Here is a 22,044-nt window from a genome sequence, read left to right as displayed (position 1 = left end):
AATCACAAAATTTCAAGTAATTAATGCACTTAATTTTGACATTTCCTTCATTTTCAATTAATAAGACATAGCAAGTTTCTGTTTGTTTTGTTATATTTAATTTAATAAACTTTTAAACACTGGAGAGGTATCTGAACAGAGCACTGTTACAACCTGCCCCTGAAGGTGAGGGTAACTCACGTTCTTGTAATAGATTCCACAGGACATTCTACTAACCCCTTAGGTTTCTCTTAGAGTGAAATGACACCGAATGACTGGTTGTTTATAAATATATATATATATATACATATATATATGGTTTGTTTTAGTACAGTTTAATTGCAATGGAAAGCAGGTATGTAGCCCTTTTGGCTGTTATTATCTATAGAAATGCAACAATAAAAAGGAAGAAATAACACTTCAGAAAATGTATGAGGAAAAAAAAGAGAAAGAAAGGGTAAGGGTAGAAAGACATCGCCACCTGTTGATCCGGAGATGAGACTTGATTATTGCAATCTCAATTTCTCTTTGTCAAAGTGATGGTTGCAGTCTTGATCCACCAGGAGTGGGGGAAATCCCACATTTTGTTAAACACAAAGTCAAATTTATTAAAATACACTGAGGTTAGGTGGGAATACCCCAGTACCTCCCCTGGGCAGAACTTTTACACTGTCTGTTGCAACTCTCCGAATCATGGACAGTACTCTGCTGGAAGGCCACAGAAATTAGTCTGGGAGGTGCTTTGGGGGTCTTTGATGGTTTATGAGCCCTTCTCAGACATGAAGCTGCCTCTCACATCAGTGAAGTTGAGCCAGTGAGAAGGGATGAACATTCTCAGGCCTATGTGTGTGAATATGAATGTCCCATAGGGATGTCACATTCCCCAGGGTGGGGTGGGGGGAGGACACAGGCATGATAAAAGTGCTATCCCACTTTGCAAGATCTCCTTATCATCAGCCATTTCCCTTATCTGGCTGTTAGGGGTTGGTTTTTCCTTTCCTCTCTGCCTGTGGAATTTTTTCTCATTGACATGCGAAGGAGCACTGATGGCTAGGTCCTTGAGACCTTGAGATGGCGGGAGAAAAGCCTCCCCGTTCTTTGGGAGTTTTTCTAGGCGGGTGGGGGGCAGTTGCTGACTCACTCGCTTTTGCGAGTTTATTTTGGGGGTCGTTGCTACACGATCCACCGTCCCAACACAGGGAGCTGCCTCTTCTGGTGTGGGACCCCGCACCCCTGCTCAGACTCTCTCCTGCTTCAGCCTGCCATCTCCAAGCATCCTGTTTGGAGCACCAGGACCGACACTGCTCCAAGGATTCACGAGCAGAGTCTCTCCTCCACCCTTCCCATGCGGCACTCAGCCACCATCACCCCCAGCACTCCTGCAGCTGCGCAGGATCACCACATCTGCCCCTGCCCACCGGGAGCTGGCTGGCACTGACTGCCAACTGGGACGGTAACTGCACCACAGGGGAAAAGTGTCCACAACCAAAAGAACTGTTACTGGGTTCCTGTTCTGTTTGTTGTTAATTTCACAGTTGTTGTTGTTTTGTTTGCCTTGTTTTATATATGTATATATACATAAAACAAGGCAAACAAACAAGAACTGTTATTCCTATCCCCATATCTTTGCCTGAGAGCCCCTTAATTTCAAAATGTGATAATTGATAAAAGATTCGTGTTAATCACAAAAACATTGGGGTTTGTATAAACCAGAATACTAAGCTCTGAAGTGAAGCATGGACACTAGATAAAGGAAATTATATGATAAAATCATTCTGTTTAAAATCACCTTGTTATGTTATATTATGTTAGGTTATGTTTTCCAAATAAGTTGCATCTACTACCAGCTTGCAAAATCAGACTTCCTGATAGCCCTTCCTGCCTTTGTCTAATCAATACTGCCTATCTCAAGGACCAGACTTCCAGAATTTCACTGGTGGTTATCTACAAAGACCAGATGGTTATCTGTGACTGACTATCGCAGGAGATTTTGTAAATTGGGATAAGGATGTTTATTCGACCACTACTGCTTACCTGTCAAAATTATGGCAGCTAAAAAACCAAAAATTATTGATTACGGCAGGAAACCATAGTATAAGAAGGGGCCATGGGCCGGGGTTCAGTGGGGCGTGGTGTGGGCAGTGACCCCTCACGTTCCCTAGCGTGCTGCTTGCTCTGTCTATATCAAATAAAACAATCTACATTTTCCTGAGTATCGAGACTTTTGTCTCTCATTTATAACAAAAATTATAGTAATTCAGTGGGACAGATTTATTAGCTCAATTTTGAGGGAAGGCCCTGCTCTTCCCTAGCACACACCTGTCTTTTCAAACCAGGACACTGGCTCATTCTGGTGGTAAGTGTTCACCCCTCAATCTTATGCAGACCAGAGGCTTTGCCACTGCACCCTCTAAACCTCCCATTCTGCCCTTCTGGGGTTGCAAACCTGATCCCAGCAAAGTACCCTGCCACCTCCACAAATGGCCAAATATTTGAGCCATTAAATAACCATTAATACCTCAGTCTGTCACTAAAAGTTACTGAAACAAGAGAGGAATTAGTCACTATAGCTGATTTTCAAAACTGAAGTTCTACTCAGTCTTGAGAACCTGAACTTGTCTGAGTAGTATTCATGCTGTATTTTAATGACCTGGAAGTTAACCATCACTGTTTAACAAGTCTTTAGACTCTTTCTGTGCTTGTTATAGATAAATATGGACCTCCACCCTGAGACAGGAATGTAAAATATATGGGCTGATTTAGAAGAATGTAGATGATTAAAGATCATACTTAGTTAAGACTGAATCCCATTTTTAATTTAATTCTCATAGTTTCACACCAAAATGAACCTCTGACTAGTTCTGTAAGCATATGTTAAAGTAAGTAGCTGACTATGGATCTGTCAGTAAGGAATTCTTGAGACAGAATGTAGACTAAATAATAGCCATTAAAAAATATTGAAATATGGAAATATTGAATTCAAGTCTCTCCATTCCATATTGAGTGCTCTGGTTACCAGCTTGTAGAGATATTTCTGTCTTTTCTTTTTTAGCCTGTAATTATTCTGTACTTTGAGAAACAATTTTCATAGGGAGTGCCTTTTTCCAGACCAGGTTATAGCCTGGTTATCAAGGCTCCTTTCATGAAATAGGTGCATATTCCCTCAGTCAAAAGACATATTGAACCTTATTGTCTTCTATGTTAAAGGTGCCAGAATTATTCAAAATGCAAGTGAAGCATCACTTCCAGTTAATGTACTCAGAATCCTGGCTGCCTCAAGAAAAGTGGTATCTGAGCAGATACCACTATCTGTAAGATAGAGTTATATGTTTGAGAAATATACTGAAAATTAAGTGTTCAAGCTCTGCAACTGGCACAGTGTTTCTGCTGGTGTGGTCATTTGCCTCTTTCTCAAGATTTTTCTAAGATGTTTCTCACCTCTGAAAGTTCCCTAGGGAAAGTTATCTGCAAGTTTTGATTTAAGTCCAGTAGAGATTCAGTACTGGTAAGGATATTTCAGAGAGCTAACACATTTTCAATGTGTCTCACAACTAAATGGGTTCTTTATTTATATCTTGATGAAGTCTTATTTCCTCTGTCTGTGTTAGGATTAAAAACAAATTTAAAGTCTATTTCAATGCTTGATGTTTAAACATGACATTAGCAAAGCTTGTCTCTTTTTCCCTACAATCTCTTTGTGATATAGTATTGAATATATTTATATTTCCATTCTATTGTTTATGAATAAATAGTGGCAAACCAAACTGAGATCTGTTGTGGTAGACTGAGACAGTACAGTAGTACTGCAAGCTAACTTAATATTTTCTTCCCATCCTGGTATTGCAGTCTAGAATTACCCTCGGAAAGGATCACAATAAGGCAGGTTGGAATACTGAATTAACAGAAGGAAATGGCTTATCATTTGCTTTACGATGCTACCCTAAATTCTCTGTCCATTTACAGTGAGGCTTAAACTGGATTTTTCTTTCTCAGGTACATATAAGACTATAACTTCTATAATTATTTTCTTATTCTAAATTTTTGTACCCTGTTTTCAAGGTCTATTAAGTAGCTTTTCTTTTTGCTGTTATAACCACTTTTAAAAATAGCACTTTTGTTATCTATAACCTTACAGAGTGATATTTGCACCCATTTAACTGTGTGACTAGATGTATTCAGGCACTAATTTAATTTTTATTTAATTTTTTTTTTAAATCTGTTGGTTTTGAATTTTGTATGTATTTGTGTGTGGTCCTTACTTCCTTGGAAGCCCATCATGGGCAGCTTAAATATGTGTAGCAAATTATTTATAGAGAGAATTAGTAGCATGACTTTGAATTAATTCCCATTTGCCTGCTAAACAGAAAGAATAATTTGGCATCTTGATAAACTTTACCACTGAGGACAAAATTCTGCCTCTCAGGAGTGAACAAATCGTGAGAATGATTTGAAAAGCATCTATTTTAACTGGCAATCTGGAATGGAAGTGTCCTGTGTAAATAAATGAATGGCCTTTCTAGAAGCAAACATGCATCCCTGTAGGTTGTATCAAGGCTGATGTGTATGCTGTGTCAGTGTATGTCACATTTATAGATGGATATAAGATTATGGAGAGCTAATAGCTGACTGCATTGTGGCACTTTTCAGTATGAAGTTAGTGACTCACGCTGATTGAAAGAAATATTAATTTAGCAATCTCAGCTTTATAGAGTTGCTATTTTTTCAGGGTTTATAGATACTTTATCCAAAATCTCAGCTTTTCACTTTCTCAGTCTGCCATGTCATCTGCAAGATACCCAGTTTTCTTTCTCTCATTCTGCACTAAATTCTCCTAAATGTGTAATTCTTTTAAATGTAGTGTCATACATAGGCTATTACTGTGTTCACTTGGTGTATGACTGCTTGTTAAGTTGTGGCAACTGAATTATGTGCCTTAGACCTCAGTTTCTTTAATAACTGTCTTTTAATCAGTCCCTATTTCTGGATTTTCAAAAGTGGCGTAGTTATTTTGCAGAAGTGAAGCAGAGGAGTGGTACTGCTACCCTTTTGTCATGTGCTAGAGTAAAGAGAGTTTGTTCCAGTGTAAAGAGAGTACTTGGTACTGCTTGAACAGAGGTGGGAACAGTGTTTTTTTCCTGGACCACATACATTTATTTCTTGCTTATATGACACACAAAACAGACATGAATCTGTAGAATCCATAATGTAAAGACAGAGATTTTGCAGGAAGGAGGATCTATGCTGCTGAGTTCTGTGGGGAAAAATAAAATGAAGATAATAAACACTGAATTCTCTTAGCGGAGTGTAAAGAAGTAAATAGGGTTAGCAAAATTGGTCTTTAGATAAATCACTTTAGATAAACAGAATATTTTACTCAGTTTGATTCCTAAATTTGGCTTCTGGTACATCTGAGACTTTTTAGATGTTGACAGATATCTTTAGCAAACTTGTATATGTAATTTCATGCATCACCAGCATCTTAAAGGCATTGAATGATGAGGAAGCTGGTAAAAGATGCATAATAGACATTTTGCAAACGACATGATCTTCTGGTATAGAACATCCATTTCAGGTAATAACATAAATCTTATGAGGAGGAATTTTCTAATTATTATCCAAGTTATAGTAACATTTCTGGTACTTTCCAAGCAAATATTTATGGTGATGCATGAAAAGGAAAAAAACACTCAAGAGAATAACAGTCTGAGATAAACTGGCATACAAAGGGACTAGCTGATCTCCCTTGGATATTGCAGATGAATGCACTTGGAGAAAAAAAAAAGAATGATGGATTACATTTGATCTTTGAAAAGATTTGACAAGCTGAATATACAGCAGCCATATAATATTTGTAATTGCAAAAAATCACACCTTTATAAATATTTAAGTCTTGAACATGTGATCAAATTGGATAATAATCTAGCATGAACATGCCTTTTTATTGTTTCTGTCTGACACACAGCTGTAAAATTGGCCCAGAAATTCTATTTATCAGACATGAAAATATTCTCCTGAAAACTAATGAATGAAGATCATAGTGTAGACAGCATATTCAGTGTGAATATGAAACATTACTCCTTCTATGGTTCTATGAAAGTGGAAGAGATTAATGGAAATATTATGCTTCCATAGCGTTAACATAATTTCTAGAATTGCTTAGGGTAACTATGTTTTTGAATATCTGTATTCCTCAAAGCTTTTTAAAATGCACAGAAGTTGAAAACAGGGGTTTAAAATTAGATTTTGTGATCTTCAGGACACTTAGCTGAAATTTTACATTCTAGCATGATATTGCTATCCAGTATGGTATTGAATTTTCATTTAACGTTAAAATAGTTCTCAAACATTGCTGAAATAGGACGTAGTAGTTACTTATGTTGAGTTCTCAGAATAATAAGAGCAGTTGTCAGCCTTACTGTGATCACTCTTGATATCTGCGCAATTAACTGAAAATTAATCTCAGAGTTTAAATTCAGTCATTGCCATAAGTATTGGGATAATGAACTTCATTCAGATGTCAAAATTGTGAAGTTTTTAATAAAAGTTCTCCTTATGCATTCCAAATGAGATATAAACTGCAGTATTTAGGTTTGAAGTTGCTAAAGAAGATTAGTATGAATCATAACCCAGTAAATAGGGACAGTGTCTTGAGAGTCTTTGCAGTAGTCAATACTCAAGTTATGTGGATGAATACTTGGTGTCTCTGATTGTCTCACAGCAAGTCACTATTCTGTGTGCAGCAGCCACATCAGCTTATTCAGCTTCTGACCTATATGTCTGGTATTATGGACTACTACAAATTGGATGAATCTGCAATTTTAAGTCTAGCATGAGCTAGAGAGCTTCCCTTAATGACTTCAAATCTTCTTAGCATTCATCTTTCCAGAGAAATTTTCTCATAGTTAGCTAATGTAACAATGCTGCCTGGTCTTTCTAATTCACAGAGACTTACTGACCCTTGTTCTCCGTGAACTCTAAAGAGTTTTCCATTCAGTGTGAGGGTGAAGCTTAATCTATGATTTCTGATTATATGCCTCTTAGAAGTACTGTGGTTATTTGCCACATAAGGCCTGACTCCACAGAAAGGATTACAGCCCTTTTTGCTCCTACCAGATGTTCTGTAGATACTTTTCTGGAAACTAAGGAAGTAATGTAAATAAAAAAATTGTTGTTAGTCCTAAAACCCATATTAAACCATTTTCTCTCTCGTGAATATGAATGATCCTTGAGATATTACTAAACTAATTTTTCTTGTTTCTTGTACAGCTGCCAGTTAAGTTGAACAACCTCAGGTACTAAGCAAAAGAAATAGTAAAAAAATATTGAAATGCAGAGTGTCCTCCCTAGTTAGGCAGAGCTTGTATTGTCTGTGAGACTATGATATGTACAGTAATTTATACTTAAAGTTCTGTTGATTTTATTTACTTCAGACACAGCTTAATTTGTCACTAAATTCAAACATTTGGGTTGCATATTGCATTAAAAATAGTCAAATGTCTCTCTGATAGTTGAAGAGTTCTACTGAAATATCCTCTGTCTTTACTATACAAATATAATAATGCTTGGAACCAATTAATGAACCAGTTTCTTTAATCTGTTGGATACCTCTAGACAAAATGCACGTCTTTCTTCTTTTTTACTGTGTTAGCAGCAATCACATATTAAAATATTATAGCTGGTAGTGAGCTGATGATAAGCAGCCAGGAGTTAAATAATACCTTGAAGAAGGAGGTAGGGGTTTGGGGTTTTTTTGCCTTTTACTAAGACAGGCGTCATAGGGTCTTTTGAATGGTAATTGAGTGATTTTAATGCAGGTGTCTACCATGTGTCTACCATGACAAGATAAAAGGGATATTGGTGCCATGGCAAGATGATGTGTGGTCATGCAAAGGGAGCTGCCACACCTGTTCAAGGTGGCGGGAAGGTGGCAGAAATATTTATTCATGTTACAGCCTGTCATTATCTGTTGTGCCTTTGGGAAGAGGTTAACAAGCAGGACATTGTGAGCCCTGTGAATTGTTCTTATGACTTATTGCAGTTTTCAGTCAGGAGACTGTGCATTTCTTCTTTTGTGTAATCTTGGTACTTGTCTACCCATCTGTAAGTCAGCTATAAATTGGTCTTTGAGGGTTTTTCTGCCATTGCTCTGCTCTGAGAACGTGTTGTGAAGTTTCCACGTTAGATGATTCCTTCATTGTTCCTATTTGCCAAGAGCATTGCTCTCATTGGTGTCTATATTATACTGCTTTTTCTCTCATTATATAAAGTTCCATGTATTTCTTTCTCTTCATAATGTAAGAAAGGTCATAGGTACCCAGGGGTGTGATATCTGTCTATGACACTAGAAAATGTCAATGTGAAATAAAGAATTTGTCTGCATTAATATCCACTGGGGGAATAAAGCCTGAACTAGGAAAACTTGTGACTTGTAATGAAAATCACACTGTTTATGTTCATTTATACCAAATTCAGCCTTTTGGCACTAAAAACATCTGTGGCTGCTGTTTTTGCATTCTATAAATTACTGCTTGTGTTGTCTTTTCAGCCCTTATGGATCTATTTCCATTCATTCTCCAGAAAATATTTTGCTTTTTGAATTGAAAGTTTTCAAGCTTACAGTTTGGGTCTTTTATCCTTGGAAGATGACTGGCCAGAAGGCAATAGCATATCTTTTAATGCTATTTGTGCTATTTAGTACTTTACATATTTATCTGGGATTTTGTATTCTGAGCATGTTTTGAAAACATTAATTATTTTCAGATCTCTTTTTTGGGAAATTGTATAGTATTATTACTGTTATGTGGAGTACAACATTAAAATAGAAGTGGACATTTTCTCACAAGGAAATTGCTAAAGTTCTTCAGGTGCTGAGTTTGGAACTCACGGAGTTAGTAGCCTGAAATTCCTTTCAATAGATTATTGCATCTAATAAATAAGGTCCTCAGCATTCTCTAGTGGTAGACTTGTGGCAGAAGTTGCAACTATTGATTTGGTGACACTATGACTTGACAAAGGAGTTGAGATACATTTATAAAGTCAAATACAGACAATCTGCAAGCAGCTTCACATATATTTCAAGAGACTGGGATAGAAGCCAGTTTTCTTCTGGCAGCCATGTAAGACTGTACAAAGCCTGAGCTGTCATTCATCTTCACATTGTGACCATGTAGGCATGTCTGCAAAGAGAAAGACTTGTTTACAAGGGGATGGATTGTACCCAGAGCAGTGACTAACTCCAGCTAGGATCAAAGGAATTTCATATGTGACACTGAGAATCATATGTGGCACAGAGCTAGTGCTCTAGAGAAATTAATCTCTTTGGCAGTTCATCATCGCAAAACTGTTTCTGTGCATTTATAGATGGCTGCATATTTTACCACTATTACAGGAATCTACTGTATCATTAATCATATTTGGATTTTTTTAACTGGAGCCTGGCTGCTGTAAAGTAATGAAAATACCTTGAAAAGTAATGTAAAGTATGAGCACATCATCCATTACTGTTCAAATATAAATGGTTTTGATAAGGTTTGAAAGAAGATGAGCCAAAGCCCCTTGTATTCTGCAAAAGTGCAGCTTTCAGGTAACTCTGGAAAAAACTCCCAGGCTTTGCATATGAAAAGAACTGGTCTTTGTCAGCGTTTAATAACAGGCATGCAATTTTGTTAAATGTTAATGACAAGCTTCTAAGTCAACAAAGAAATTTTGTGTATGAAAAAATTGTTCAGATGCCTTTCGTGTGGAGCAATGTTTATCTAAATTTTGATTTCCATGAGCCTAGGAATAAATGTCAGTGGTTAAGTGGTCTCACAATAAAACTACCTTCTTAGAGAGTTGAAAAAGATATTTCTGTTAATTGTGGCCAGTTCAATCAATTATACATGTATAGTATTTTTGAGTAGAGACATGTTCTACCAAAAATGCTGCAATGAAATACAAACAATAGTAATTTTTTCCCTTCTTCCTTGTGTTTAATTAAACACAATTTACATTAAAATTTTGTCTGCCTGCTAAACCTTACATCTCTGGATTTTCATGTAAGGTAAGATCTGACAGATAAACAGATACATTTTTCACATTTTTATTTCAGAGTAAAACTATAAAAACATGTAAGGGTGGGGACTAGAAGTGCGTATAAGTAGAAAAGAACAAGGAGGAGATTAGAGATGGTCACTTTCAAAAATCAAGAGGATTTCCCTGCAAAATTATTTACCCATTTTCTGAGAAAATTTATAAATATGTTGTAAAAAACAAGGGCATAAATATCTGAGGGGAAAGTTCAGCCAGTCATCAGTTTGCTACAATAACAGTGCTACAATAGCAGATTTTCAAATAAAATATTTCCTGTTTAATCTTTTGTGGGTTTTTTCTTTTCTTAGTGGGATTCTCAGAGGTCAAGACATTACAGGCCATCCTTCTTTTTTTTTTTTTTCTTTCACCTTTCATCTCCCCCCTCCCCTCTAATAAACTGCAAATAATTAGTTTGAACATCTCGCTTTTGTTCCTTTTTATATTGCCATAGGCACTTTTGTTTGTTCCCTTTGCTTTTGGATCCCATTTTTGGTTCTCGTTTTCTCTGTCTTGATGTAGTAGCATATGGAAAAGTTATGTGAAAAATATTCGTTCTAAAAAATCAGCCACTTTAGAACAGTAACTTCCAGCATGTAAGGCATAAAAATGTGCCAACCCTTCCTTTGCTGTATGAGGACAGGCTGAGATCACTTGGTCTGTTCAGCCTGGGGAAAGGGAGACTGAGGGGAGACCTCATTGAGGTCTTCAACATCCTTGCAAAGAAAAGCAAAAGAACAGGTACTGATCTCTTCTCTGTGGTGACCAGTGACAGGACCCAAGGGAATGGCCTGAAGTTGTATCAGGAAAGGTTTAGGTTGGCTTTTAGGAGAAGGTTCTTCACACAGAGGGTATCTGGGGACTGGAACAACTCCCCAGGGCACTGTGCACAGCACGTAAGTGGCCACTGCCAGAGTTGAAGAAGCTTTTGGATAATGCTATCAGGCTGATGGTGTCACTCTTGGGGCTGTCCTGTGCAGGGGCAGGAGCTGTACGCAGTGATCCTTGAGGGTCCCTTCCAACTCAATGTGTTCTATGATTCTATGCAGCCAGCCACCTTGATGCAAAAATTAGAATTCATAATGGAACTTAAAACATATCCGTATTCTCTATTTCTCTAGAGCCTCTATCCTGTTAGCAGGAAATAGGCAGATTTTAATATTTGAAACAATATTGTGGGACTTTTTTCTCTATACGCTGTACAAATAAAATACTTGAAAACTCAAGTTTGTGTTAATAGTTAAAAACACCTCACAGTAAAAAGCCATAAGCTAGGCCTCTTCCAATATTTCAGTTGAAATACTGGTTAAAAATAAAATACATAAATGGAATAAAAATATGGAAATTAAATTTTGCTCCATGTAGATGCCTTTTTATTTTATGTGCCTCAAATATTCAGTCTCAGAGGCAGTTAAATAATCAAAGAGTATGGGTAATTCCTGGCAGTGATAAAAAGGTTAAGGAAACAGATGTTCTGATGCAACTTGTCAAAAACATGAAGAAAATATATTTTGGATAGAAGCCCATGAAAAGATACAGGTTTAGCAACATGAAAGGACAAAAACTAAAATATCCTTCATGAAGAATGTCACCATTTTCCATTAACACTAAGAGAACCCAAAGCCATTCTTTGCACAATTCCTAGTTAAAATATGTATTTTCTGCCTACTGGTAACATAATACGTGTTGTGTGTTACCTCAAGTGACTCTGATTGACTGACATGTTCCATGCTAACTCCTTAGGATTTTATTTATTGGCATATTTCAATACGACTTTGTTCATTCTGTGCTGGAAACTCCAGAAGGCTCCATATAGATGATTGTGCCTAAGTGTGATCTGTCTGTCCTAAAGTGAAAGAACTGAATATTTAATTTGAAACCAGTCGAAATTATTGTATGCTGAAAAGAAAAAACAGGATCCAATTAACATAAATCTTCATTGCTGGGATCAACTAAAGCGTTGGATGTGGGATGATGGTATGGTAGAGATAATGTGTCCAAACGAATTAAGGAGACAAGATCTTCATTGCTTTTTTATGAAGTTGTGGTTAGTACAGTTTCAGTTTTACTCCGACAAATTTGTTCCGTTATTCTGTACAGGTTTCAAACAAATCAAACCAAAATGTCTAGACAATATTTTACTTTTAGTTCTGGAATAGGGCACAAGTGAGGCAAGATCCCTGCTCAGGGATATGCAGCTAAGAAAATTTATAATAATCAATTAAATGTTTAAAAAGTAACAATTGCCAAAAAAGTCAGGATTAATGTGTGACAGAATAAATAATTATATTTTGATCTTAGATATAGCAAATTTTAATGTTTTTGTGGATCTATTTTAAATTTGGATACAGGAAATGTTATCATGAGTGTTAGTCCACAAGATGACACGCCACTGCCTTGCCATGTTCAACAAGGTGCAGCTCATTAGATAAGTCACATCTATGTATATATAACAAACACTTACTTTTCTTACTGCCCACCAAATGCTGGGTAAGGGAGAAGAGTGAATAATGAACAGTGCAGAGTTAACAATTTCCAGAGAAAACAGACAGCATAGTGATAAAGGGACCATAGTGATAAAGGAACCAATTCCAGTGCTGCTTAGTGAGTCTAATGCTGCCCCTGGAAATGCAGATTTATGACTAAAATATAAATGAAACAGCCATTGTTGGCTCTGACTAGGTATAAAGCACTGAACAAATGGAGGATTAAAAATGAAGGCAAATACTCTTTATGTTACAAAATGTCTTTTAAATAAAAACGCTGGCAAAAATACATTAGTATAGAATGGAAACATCAAGAGAAATGCTATTTTTATAGTGATTTACTGGAAAATTCCTTGAAGAAAAACAATTCTTTTGCATAGAACATTTGATGCTAATGCCACAGGAATTTTCTTAACTATGGAGTTTCCATTGAGGTAACTCTAAAATGTTTCTTTTTAGTTACATTGTAGACAACCCAAATATGGCAATGGAGATTATTTCAATTTTATTAATAACTCTAAAAAATACCCAGAGAACAGGAAAGATAAATCTCAGGGCTAAGCAAACATTAATGCAGTGAAAGATATTCAAGGCAGAAAATAGTGAGAGGTAGGATGCCAAAGAAATACTTCACAGGGTGATTATTCTTTAAGCAGATGCTGGATAGAGGACTAGACTGGTTTATGTGGCACAGTAGGTATCACACCACTCATGTTGCTCTAAGAATAATGAAGACATTTGCCATCCCCAAAATTAAGGGAAAAATGCATCATACTGTAACTAGTGAACTGTCTGAATTATTTTTGACTCAGATTATTAAGAAAAGATTGGAGCAAACCACAGCAATAAATCTCTAGGATACATACATCCCAGGCTGATTTGCATTCAAGGTCATGACAAAGTTCAGCAAAAATGCAGATCGGAGCAGAACAACTCATTATGTTTCATGGGTTGCTGTGTTTATTTTCTTTTTAGGCAGCTCTAAAGAACAATGATGATTATTATATCGTGGTGGGTAGGGTATTAGGGACAGTATGTACTTTATGCATGTTTGTCTTTCAGTGTTTGTCACATGCCCACTTGCAGCTTTCTGGCTAGAGTGGAAAACATTCAAACTCCACAAGTTTATTAAAAGCCACCCAAGGTAGCTGTTGAGTCATAATGAATATTGTTTTTAGAGGAGACATTCATACTGTTTGATTATATTCATCCAAAACAAATGCCTTGAAACTTATCTTCCTGTGTTATGAATGAGAAAAAAATTTATTTGAGGTTGTAGTTTAGGATATGAGAGCTCATCATGTATCTGACTCTGGTGCATGGCATTACTAGATTTCCATTTCAGTGATCTGGTTTATGTGGCAAAACCAAAGTACATAAATTATGCTTCATCTCATCTAGAGTCTTAACTTTCTACATTAATTTTTTGTGGAGATAAGTATCCCACCTTAGTAATTTTATTTAGGTTTTAAGGTTAATCAATTAGACAGATACCCTCTGAGCAGTAGTTATCCATATCACAAATCCAGATAATTTAATTTACATGTGATTTTAGATGGCACAATTTTTTATCTTTTTGTAGTTCAATCAGGGGATAAATGGCAGTAATGTATATATACTAAAAAGTAAAATGTGAAATATACCAAGTCTTCAATGAAACCTGGGTGAATTTCAGGGTTTACTGAAGTAAATCGTCTTATTTTTTAACATGTAAACCCCAATTTTTTACTCTGTGGCTAATAATTAGTCCGCTTTTCTCTCTGGAGTTAATCAGTGTGGTCCCCATCAGCTTAGTGATGCAGTTCCTATTATGTGATAACTACACTGTGTCTTCTTTGCTTCTATTTTATTTTTATGCCAGGCAATATGTAGCATTCCTGAGACTGTAGTCCTTGGATAACACGTTTGCAGTGGATGAGAAAATTATTCTTCTTTTTTTTGAAAGTTATTCCTAGTTATGCTTCATCAGTAAGACAGATCACCACCTCTAAGGTCAACAAGAAAAGGGTCGTTGTAGTGGGTGACTCCCTTTTGAGGGGAACAGAGGGGCCCATATGTTATCAGGACCCATCCCACAGTGAGGTGTGCTGCCTCCCTGGGGCCTGGGTAAGGGATATCACTGAGAGACTTTCTGGGCTGATTCAGCCCTGTGATTATTACCCACTGTTGGTACTCCAGGCGGGCAGTAATGAGATTGAAAAGAGGAGTGTTAGAGCAAATAAAAGGGACTTTAGGGCTGTGGGTCAAGTGGTTGATAGGGTGGGGGAACAGGTCGTCTTCGCAGCCCCTTTGGTGGCAGAGAAAAATGGTGAAAGGAATAGGAGAGGCCACATTATCAACAAGTGGCTCAAGGGTGGGTGTCATCGGCAGAATTTAGGATTCTTTGATAATGGGGCAACTTTTATGGCGCCTGGCCTGCTGGAACTGGATTGGCTACACCTCTCTGTTAAGGGTAGAAGAACCTTAGCTCATAAACTGGCAGAACACGTTGGGAGGGCTTTAAAATAGGTTTAAAGGGAGAAGGGGATGCAGCTGGGCTGTCTGGAAGGAGGCCCAAGGGTGGTAAGCCTGCATTAGGGGTGAAATCAGTAGCCCAGCTGGGGTACATGTATACCAATGCTCGCAGCATGGGTAACAAACAAGAAGAGCTGGAGGCCATGGTGCAAGAGCAGAGCTATGATGTAGTTGCCATTGCAGAAACATGGTAGGATGAGTCACACAGCTGGATCACTGTAATGGATGGCTACAAGCTCTTCAGAAGGGACAGGAACGGGAGAAGAAGTGGAGTGTGGCCCTTTATATTAGGAAGGCTTTTGATGCCATGGGTATTGAAACTAATGACGATGAAGTCGAGTGCCTATGGGTAAGAATTAAGGGCAAGGCCAACAAAGCTGACATCCTACTGGGAGTCTGTTATCATCCACCCAACCAGGAAGAGGTGGACAACTTATTCTATAAGCAGCTGGAGAATGTTTCAGGATCACGAGTTCTTGTGACTTCAACCTTTTGTAAAGGATAACAAAAAATCTTTTTACAAATACATTAATGGCAAAAAGAAGGGTAAGAACCAACCCTTGTTCTCTGTTTGCTGAGGGAGGGAATTTAGTACCTGCAGATGAGGAGAAGGCAGAAGTGCTTAATGCCTTCTTTGCCTCAGTCTTTAGTGGGAAGACGATTTGTCCTCCTGGGTTGGGAGATGGTGTCAGTGAGCAGAATGGTCCCCCCGTTATCCAGGAGGAGGCAGTCAAAGAACTGCTGAGCTGCTTAGATGTTCATAAATCTATGGGACCAGACGGGATCCACCCCAGGGTGATGAGGGATCTAGCAGATGAGCTTGTGAAGCCTCTCTCCACCATTTACCAACAGTCCTGGCTCACTGGTGAGGTTCCAGATGACTGGAAGCTGGCCAATGTGACACTCATTTCTAAAAAGGGTGGCAAGGAAGATCCTGGTAATTATAGGCCAGTTAGCCTGACCTCAGTACCTGGTAAGGTAATTTAACAGTTTATACTGAGTGTCATCACACAGCCCTTACAGGATGGCTGGGGGATCAGATCCATCCAGCATGGGTTTAGGAGGGGTAGGTCATGTTTGACCAACCTGGTCTCCTTTTATGACCAGGTGATCCACCTGGTGGATGCAGGACAGGCTGTGGATGTTGAGTACCTGGACTTCAGCAAGGCCTTTGACACTGTCTCCCAAAGCACACTCCAGGAAAAGCTGGCAGCTCAGAGCTTGGACAGGAGCACTCTTGGCTGGGTTAAGAACTGGCTGGATGGCCGGGCCCAGAGAGTGGTGGTGAATGGTGCTGCATCCAGCTGGGCATCAGTCAGCAGTGGTGCCCCTCAGGGCTCTGTGCTGGGACCACTCCTGTTCAGTATTTTTATTGATGACATGGATGAGGATATTGAGTCTTTCATCAGTAAATTTGCAGATGACACTAAGCTGGGAGCATGTGTTGATCTGTTGGGAGGTAGGAGGGCTCTGCAGAGAGATCTGGAACGTTTAGATGGATGGGTGGAATCCAGTGGGATGAAGTTTAATAAGTCCAAATGCCAAGTCCTGCATTTTGGCCACAATAACCCCCTGCAACGTTATAGACTGGAGAAGATGTGGCTGGACAGTGTCCAGGCAGAAAGGGACCTGGGGACACTGGTTGACAGCTGACTGAACATGAGCCAGCAGTGTGCCCTGGGGCCAAGAAGGCCAATGGGAACACAAGCCCAGTGAGGAACAATTGAGGGAGCTGAGGTTGTTTAGCCTGAAGAAAAGGAGACTCAGAGGTGACACCTTATCACTCTCTACAACTTCGTGAAAAGTGGTTGCAGTCAGGTGGGGTTTGGTCTCTTTCTCCTGGCAGCAACTGGCAGAACAAGAGGACAGAGTCTTAAGCTGCATGAAGGGAAATATAGGTTGGATATTAGGAAAAAGTTTTTCATGAAAAGAGTGATAAAGTATTGGAATTGTCTGCCTGGGGAGGTGGTGGAGTCACCATCCCTGGATGTGTTTATAAAGAGACTGGATGTGGCACTTGGTGCCATGGTTTAGTTGAGGTGTTAGGGCAGGGGTTGGACTCGATGATCTTGAAGGTCTCTTACAACCTACTGATTCTGTGATTCTGTAATTTCCTACATATAGGGAGAAACAGTACTGTAGAGACCACTAATCTGATAGTTACTGTATATTTTTATAGAAACATGAATATATTCCTGCTTGTGAAGGAATCTCAGGAGTCATACTCATTATTGCTAAAACTTTTGGAAGAAAACCAAATAATTAAAACATTCGTCAGTAATGAAATCTCTCGTCATCTAGTCTCTGCATTAGAGAATGCTGACTAAAGGATGAGGCAAAATCAATGTAATTAATTTGAAAAATATTCCTATAAAAATGGAATGAAAAAACAAGAAATTGAAGCAAAACGAATTCTATTTTTGACATTTTTTGAAGTAGAGAATAGAGGTGGGTGGATTCTTTTTTATTCAAAAATATTGAGCTATTAATAAAAAGAAGGAACTAATGGTGGCCAGTTAAAAAGAATGAAAAGATTTTTTTGTCAGTTGTTTTCTTTTTATTCAATTAAAGTTAAAGCCTTTAGATTTGTCATATAGAGCAAACCCTAAAGGCAATTTCATTTAATTCCTTCAACGGGTTTTACTTTCAGAGAAAATTCTTGCAAGTCTTGTGAGTCTGTCTTTCTGCAGTGTTGAAAAGATATAACGGGAACAAAGGCAGAGAAGGATGTAGTGTGTCAAACGAATCTGCTTCTTAAGTGTTCCCATGCTTCTGTAAAATTGATTTTTTCACATAGGCTGATTATACAGTTTGCATATGAAACATTTTCCTGCTAGTGATGATTTGCTGAAATAAAAATTGCCCAGGAAAAGCAATACTTTTTGCAGGAAATTTCCATTTAGTTCTAGGTGAGGTCAACTTTAATCTCCCTATTGCCTGAGTCACTTTCTTCTTTGTTCTTTTATACTTGTTACAATATATTGAAACCAAAGGGCCCAGATGCACCACAGAACATGTGCCGAATTATGTCCTGCCTCTGCATTTGGATAAGTGTGACTGATTGGTGCCATCATCAGAGATTGGTTTCCATGGACAGAAAACCTACACATGAAGATCACACAGAGTGTGAGGTGCTGGAACTGGACCCTTGATGAACCGAATGTTGTGCTGTGGTAAGCAAGCCTTTACACTTAGCAGCCTTTTAATACTTCCCTTTCTGTATCTGCATTTCAGAAGAGGGAAGAGGTGCTGATAATTACTTTGCTACCACATATCAGCATGGTCTTGCATGGCTTATGCATTACTTTCTTGGGTAGAAATAGCAGTGAAGATAACTAACATTTGCTTGTGCTTGCAAATGTATCACCTCCAGAGCACTGTTGCCACACTGTCTTCATTGCTAATATCTCTGCTCCATAGATGGAAACCTGAGTATGTCTATGTCTTTTGTAGTTATCTGGTGAATTTCTCCTTAACCATAATAATCTCATCTCTGTTTGACATAATTCAGTAGTTAGTGAGACTCCAAATTTTCCATCTCTTTTTCTTCTTTCCTTCTCTACCAGTGATGCAAATGATTTTCCTAGAAAAAGTAGGAAACCTGGGCTGGCTATGTGATTTTGCACTGCACTGCAGCCTCACTACAGCCTCACTACAGCAGCAAACTTAAGGGCTTATAAAACAAGCCAGACCAAAGGTGCCACTGTACAGAGCCAAGTTGGAAGTCTTCAGACATGCAGCCTGGATAACTATTCAGGAATATTTCAGAGCTGATTTTTGCAGCTGTAACAACCTAACCACCAGCCTAAGTTATAATGTGGCAACATACCACTCTATATATATATGAAACAATCCCTTGTTGCATAGTAAGGGTGAGCAATGCCCTTTGGAAGTGTGAATTGGAAGCAGTATTAGATGAAGTAATTTCATTTCCCTTTGTTTTGCAAATTTTTTTACCATTACTCATGAGCTAGTCAGGCTATATTTATTTTTTATAATATATTTTATGTCAGCTGAAATTTAAAGTGTGTAGAATTAGACACATTGAACAAAAGAATTGAAGTCTTATTGTCATTCATTCCCCACTGCTCTCTATTTCAGCAGGCAGAAAAGTTGTAATTGTTAGACTTATTTAATAATTTAAGCACCTCACAGAGATGAGGCTGGATAAAAGTGAAGATACAGAAGACACAGTGCTAAAAACCCCCCAAACACTCTGTCTGCTATTACTTCTTTAAAGTGACTGAACACTAGAAGTGTGTAGTTTTTAGCAATAAAAGCCTCTAGACATCTTGCTGCTTTTGTGAAACTCTCAAGTTGCCTTGGTTTAAATAACTTAGCACTTGTCTCGCAAACAAACCTAGTTAGAATGCAGTGCTCCTGATTCCATGTATAAATATGTATTCATACCTAATTAATTATAATTAATTAATAATACTAACAGATATATATATTTTTAAAAGTGGAACCAATATATAAGATATTTTTATAAACAATTTTATAACAAAATCTAGCTCATGTGGGAAACGCTCCATGGCAATGAAAGTAGCAACTCAATAAAGTGCTATTCTCTTTCTCTCCAATATTCAACAGGATCAGTGCAGTTAATTACCAAAGGCTTGAGATAGGCTGATAAAACAGGCAAGTATATGTCTCACAAATATAATAGCTAAGTTTATGTGTGCTCATGCTAAGTTTAGGCTTATATATGAGCACTCTTTTATCATTGTTCAGACAGTTCTTTCCATGGTCCTTGACATGGTAGAGGCCTAAGTAAAAAAAATAGAAGTCTTCCATTAACACTCAGGTGTTATTCAATAAATATTCAAAGTATAGCTGCTTTGCTTTTGGTCTAAGTGTGATGATGAACTGGAAACTGCAAGGGAAATAGGCAAGAAAAGAGGTTTGCTAGCATAAGAGATTTATTTGCATCCTCAATTTGACAAAAAATGGATAGAGAGAAGATGAAGAAGAAAAGCAGAGGGAACATATGAATGAGGGAAGAATTAGGAAATGCTTGAGATTGGAGGAGATTTGGAGGCGAGGAGACAAGCTTTCAAATTTCTTAGGGGAGAATTTTCTTTTCATTCTTTAAGGGATAGGAAGGAAGAAAGTAAAGCATATTGTGTAGACTAGAAAAGTACTACCATTTTACCACTTTTCTCTTTAAAAAATATCCATAGTCATTACAGTGTTATAAAAGGAAGCAGGATAAAGTGATAGTTTGAGCAGTGACTTGAAGGTGACAAGAGGCAGCTAGGACAGAGAAGTCGTATTGTCAACTGGAACAGTGGAAGAACCAAAAGTAGAAGGGTTTGACTCAACTTCAAAGCAGATCCACTGAAAATCATTTTATTTAGTGAATGGTATGCTTAAAGTATTAGAATGATAGAATGATTCCATTTATTAACTTGATGACCTTCTTTAAGGTATTCTATTTTATTTTCTTCCTTTTTTTTTTTTTTTTTGGTGCGGTATCTAGTGAATTAAACTCAAAAGTGTACATGTGTATTTCATGTCACAAGTCTCATGTCAGTAAACTCAAGTCCATGCTTCATTCAGGTTACTAAGTTTTCTACTTTGATAACACTGATAAAATAAAAAAAGGGAGATGTCTGTTAAATCCTGATTTTTTTTTTTTTAATCTTAGAGTGGAAAATGTTGAGTAAGCTGTAAGTGGTGGTGCTTTCTGCATCATCTGTATTTAAAATCCAGAATGCTGTCTGTCCTTCAGACCCGATTTGTTTCCAGGGAAAGTCAGAATATCATAACAGAGTTTCTACTATTCTGAGGTTTTACGATCAGTTTTTGTCTGATCTGTTTACAGCTTTTTCTTTTTTAAACTTATTTTATTTGTGTAACAGGTAGTATTTATAGACTACAGATTGTCTTATGAATTAGATTGAGGTCCTTCAAGGTTATAGAACTGCCTTAGCAACCCAATTTCCCTCCTAGGCTGTGTTTCAGAGGAAGGAAGAAATACTGCTGCTGTCATGGCTACTGAATTCAATGCTGCCAGCAGCTCTAAAAGCCTTTGTAGAAAACAGCAAGTCAGTAACAAGTGTAAGACAGAATATACATTTTCAAAGCACGTCCACTAGTAGCAAACTGTGAACACACAGTGCAAGAGAACCAAAAGTGTGTTACATCATGAATCACATAAAAAAAAAAAAAATTGTAATTTATCAGTTACAGACAACTGTGATGAAACAGTAAGATAGAGAATAGCAATTTCAAATAATAACAAGTGCGGTAAATTAAACTGGAAATGAGGGAATCCTAAAATATTGTAATTGTCTTCAATCTCAGATGCTGGGCTGCACTCTGAATTTTCAGCTTGAAGACAAAATGAAACCTATGAAAAATAGATATGAAGAACTTTTTGCTAGGTGGAGAACAGGAAAGATGGAAACACAGTGTGCTTTATAGGAGCTTTTTTCAGCTGTGGTTAAGGCTGTAAGTAATTGATAACAGGTGACCTAACTCAGCATGGAGAAGCCCTAACCCACTTCTGGGAGAGTTTTGATAACAATTTTTTTAAATGTACATCGAATTCAGAAATAGATTTTTAATAACCAGTTGCACAATGTATCACCAGCTGTTATCAGTATGGAAATTCAATTAATCCTAACACATTTGGAATAGTTACGGTAATATTGTAGCTGTTATAAGAACTTAGTTGGTCACAGGGCATTTTCTTCCCCAGCTGTCTCTCTTCCAATATACAAGGCTGCGGTACAGATGGAATTACAGCCAGACCAGGCTTGGCTGTGCTCTTGCCGAGCTTCTTGGCTACTTGTGCCACAGGGAGGAGCTCTGCAAAAAGCCATATTGAGGAGGCGCTGGCACCAGTATCTCAGTGGTGAAATGCACTTGTTTCAAGCCCATGTCATTATTGTGAGATCTTCCTGAAACGAAGGTGCTTAGAAGTCAGAGCTGCTCTGGTGTGATATAACATGTGTGGTGGGAAAGGGAACCTTCAGGTTGTGTGTTTCCC

General features: G+C 37.8%; 2 long non-coding RNA genes across 4 annotated transcripts in view; both read left to right on the top strand.

Annotated features, from left to right (window-relative positions):
• LOC148223969 (uncharacterized) overlaps positions 1-22,044 on the top strand; it is a 134,416-nt gene that overhangs the window by 57,805 nt on the left and 54,567 nt on the right. The window lies entirely within an intron of this gene.
• Positions 1-22,044, top strand: part of LOC148223970 (uncharacterized) — an 82,914-nt gene that overhangs the window by 16,940 nt on the left and 43,930 nt on the right. For 2 of the 3 annotated variants that reach the window (XR_015803209.1, XR_015803205.1), the window contains exon 2: positions 18,041-18,220. The exons of the other annotated variant lie outside the window; for it this stretch is intronic. This is a non-coding gene — a long non-coding RNA (uncharacterized LOC148223970). The remainder of the gene's footprint in view (positions 1-18,040; positions 18,221-22,044) is intronic. 3 annotated transcript variants of the gene reach the window in all.

This window comes from Sturnus vulgaris, chromosome 4 (genome assembly GCF_052056855.1).
Source record: "Sturnus vulgaris isolate bStuVul1 chromosome 4, bStuVul1.hap1, whole genome shotgun sequence".
Lineage (NCBI taxonomy): Eukaryota > Metazoa > Chordata > Aves > Passeriformes > Sturnidae > Sturnus > Sturnus vulgaris.
The sequence above is the reverse complement of the archived record's forward strand: the minus strand, read 5'-3'. Positions and strand labels throughout refer to the sequence as shown.